This window comes from Solanum pennellii, chromosome 10 (genome assembly GCF_001406875.1).
Source record: "Solanum pennellii chromosome 10, SPENNV200".
NCBI lineage: Eukaryota > Viridiplantae > Streptophyta > Magnoliopsida > Solanales > Solanaceae > Solanum > Solanum pennellii.
Genome location: NC_028646.1, coordinates 56341812 through 56345810, shown reverse-complemented (window position 1 = coordinate 56345810; position 3999 = coordinate 56341812). Strand labels below are relative to the sequence as shown.

General features: G+C 26.1%; 1 pseudogene; it reads left to right on the top strand.

Annotated features, from left to right (window-relative positions):
• Positions 1-326: 326 nt before the first annotated feature.
• Positions 327-827, top strand: LOC107001922 (annotated as a pseudogene).
• Positions 828-3999: the final 3172 nt, after the last annotated feature.

Below are 3999 nucleotides of genomic sequence, written 5' to 3'. Positions count from 1 at the left end.
AAAATTTGTAGCCAAATTTAGGATTCAAATATATATGTATTAAGCCTTACTAAGATCTGTTCAATCAAACTCTTTTGAATTATGAAAAAGTAAAAAAGTGAAGTGAGAGATTAATTTGTTGGAAGAAAAAGTAAAAAACGGTAGATTAGTAATGGCATGGGACGTAATATTCGGAGGAAACAGGACCATTTTTTTAGAAGGATGGTCCAGTCAAAGTTGATACGCAAGCAACAAAGTATAGAATAAATAGGGTTATAGATATTATAGCAGAAAAATTAAAAATAATAGTAACAGCTGCATTAATATAGGACACAACATTAATGGGTATGGGTATTCAGTTGGAGAATTTTGTGGAGTCGATTAAAGAAACCATATATCAAGATGGACAAAAGTTCGAGTGTTAAGATTGAGACTCGAAAGTCGAAGCAAGAAAGCTCGTAAGCTCGTCGAAAAAACACTCCAAACTGCTGATCGTCCTGGCAAGCGTAGCCTTTAGTTTTATTTATTAATTTCGTATTCACCAACAAAACGGAGGTAAATTTCAGAATTTAGAAAATATTGGGTTCAAACTAGTTGTACTTGATTATATACATTTTACTTTTAACTTTTTTCGTTCGATTGAACGCACTCTTCATCGATCGGAAAAGTTGGGCCTTTGGACTTCGATTGTGAGGCTAGTCTCGGTTGCCTCATGACTCTCTATATTTGTTTAAATTTGGGAATATTTGTTTAGGTGATTGTGAAAAGGAACAAAATCTAGGCAATTTTTGTTAGTGTATTTGTAACTTGAGTCTGAAAAAAATAGATATCTGATATTTTTCTTTTTACATGAGATATGTCTTTTTCTTTTGAGAACTACTCTCTCTGTTTTTTTTTTAATTGTCATGTTTTATTATATAAGAGATAGTTTAATTAATTTTTGGAGCTAATTTATGTTAGAATAATTCAATATTTAGATATTCGAAAACTATTTGAAAAATTCTACAAATTGCAATTTTTCTCTAATAGTATATCTTAAAATGTTAGTCAAAGTGTATAGAGAAATAATATACTTGTCTATATTTAGTTGTCTACTATTATTTTAAGATGTTCAATAATACTTGTTTAGTTTATAAAATCAATAATACTACTTAATTTTCTACTATGTATCAATTTTATCCTTATTATTGATATTGAATAGTATTCTTTTTTCAATGTTTAGATGAAGATGATTTAGTAAAATCACCTCTATCATTTACTATCTCTTAAATCTTGTATGCCAACTCAATAGTAGACCGTAGACAACTATTATTGTGAATGAGATGTTAATTTGAGCGTTGTGACTGCATTAGTAGTTGGTAATGTATTATTTATTTATTGTCACATTAAATATCTTAATTAATGCTGCTAGTCTGTGGCTCTTCTATTATGGGAGTAGGTTTTAAGTTTTAACCCAATAACATTAGAAGTTGCATATTGATTGCTGGGGTAGGGCATGTAGAGCCATATATAGCATTGTGGGTGGAACAGACAGGGCAATATGGCGACTACCATTTCTAGAAGAAATGTAACTTTACCTCTAGTTTGAAGGAAAAATGATGGTACAAAAAGAGAATTTTAGAAATAAAGAATATAATAGATATAATAAAGTTTTGTAGTTATAATTTTGATAATGGGAAAAGGGTCTGATATACCCATCAACTTTGTGATTTAGAGCTGATATACCCCTCGTTATAAAAGTGGCTCATATATGCCCTCACCGTTATACAAACGGCTCACATATACCCCTGCCGTTACAAAATGGCTCACATATACCCTTCATTTAACGGAAATTAAAAAATTAGTTTTAAATTTATATTTATTACTTGTACTTTTAAAAAAAATTATTTAGGGGTATATATGATTCTTCTATCAAAGTTCAAGGTATATTTAATTTTTTCATACATAAATTATTTTTTGACTTCTTTTATTATAATTATTTGAGTTTCTTATTCTTATTTTGTTTTTTCTTTCATTCCTTAGTTTAAAGAAAAAAATTTAAACTATTTTTTGTGTGTGTATTGTAATTTAATTTCGTATTCGAAGAAAAAATTTGGTCATCTATAATAAGTTTTACAAGAATATTAGTGAAACATAAATAAATTTGATTATCGAAATAATAATTATAAATTAGTCATTAAAACAAAAAAAAGTCAAAAAAAAATATGTTTGACAAGGATTAAATTTACTCATATGGGATTATATTTTTTAGAAAAAAATAATAAAAATTTAGATTAAAATTATTATTTTTTTCATTTCGTTAGAGGAAAAGGGTATATGTGAGCCATTTGTTTACAAGCAGGGTATATATGAGCCACTTTTATAACGAGGGGTATATCAGCTCTAAATGACAAAGTTGAGGGGTATATCAGACCCTTTTCCCTTTGATAATTGTGCTTGATAGTTATAATTTCGTTTGCTATGAATATAGACAAATCAAAAATTTATAAAACATCGAGTGCATAGCAAATCTAGAATTCGAATCCAGATCTTAAAATAAAAACACTAAAAGGGCACTCTGACTAGATTCGCACCCAAATCCCACAGGTACCTTAGATTGTACAACAACACAATTGAGCTCTTATGCTCTTTATGGGTACACTGTTAATTATATATTAATGTACGCTAGTTTTTCAAGATAGATACACATACACATAGTCTTTTATTAAGATAAATTCAAAAATGAAATATTTCTTATTACAAATGGACTTTGTCCTCATTGGTTAGGGAATGCAAGACAAGTGTGATTTTCATAGAAGCAGCGCTAGACCTATGTTGGAGTAAGCGAGTTCATATCATTAAAAAAAACTATATGATATACATATATTTGGTTTAAATTATAAGTATAAACAAAATGGACCTCCTTTAAACTAAATAAAAATAACACTCCACACACATTTAAGATGATAAATATCAAGTTATAAACATACTTTTTGATAATAAACTACTTATAGCATATTATTATCAAGTTATAGCATATCAAGAAAAAATATATTATTCTCATTAATTATTTAAATAATAATTAATTTATTTAAATAATTACATTTATTATTCAGTTACCTTTTTTAAATCAATCTATTTAATTAAATTAATTTTTTAAATTACCTTTTTTAAACCAAATTATTTGATTACATTATTTTTTTTAAGTTACCTTTTTTAAACAAAACTCTTTAACTATTATTAATTAAATTAAACATTATATAGTTACCTTTTAAAAAAAAATTACAAAATAATAGGGATTTTATCATTCCATAATAACTACCCACCATTATCTAAACCAATACCAGTTTTTTTGAAAGAAGGGTGGACCTCGAACTCATAAAGAACAAGTTATGGACACCACCAATTATCCTACTCCAAAATTTCGTAACAGAAAGTAGAAATTTTCATCGCACACTGTACATTTTTTTGAATGACATGTTTTTTTAACTTATGAACTATTTATGTAATTTTCCAGTTTTTTATTATGAATACTGATGGTTTTATATAAATTATCAATGAATATTACTAATTATTAAATCTGTCTCACTTTGTATAAATTTTGAACGCAACAAGAAAATATAGGAACACTGTATGAATCATGTATGAACATTATATGAATTATGAATGTCATATTATAATTTGATATATAGAACATAGACAAATGTTATATATATACTATTTTTTTAAAATTTATATAAATGATAGTCTGCTTCACTATATATTTATAATTTTTAAATGTGTATGATATTTATATAAATTGCACCTTTAAATATTTAATGTTAAATTTTTATATGCATAATGTATGAAAAATATATGAAATGGTATTGACATATGATTCAATATGACAATACGAATAAATATATAATTATACCTTAATAAATGTGTATGACTTTTGCATAAATTACTTATTCAATACGCATTAAATTCTTGTTGTATGAATTCTGTATGATAATTGTATACTTTCAAATACAAAACAGAAACAAATGTTACTTATATTAC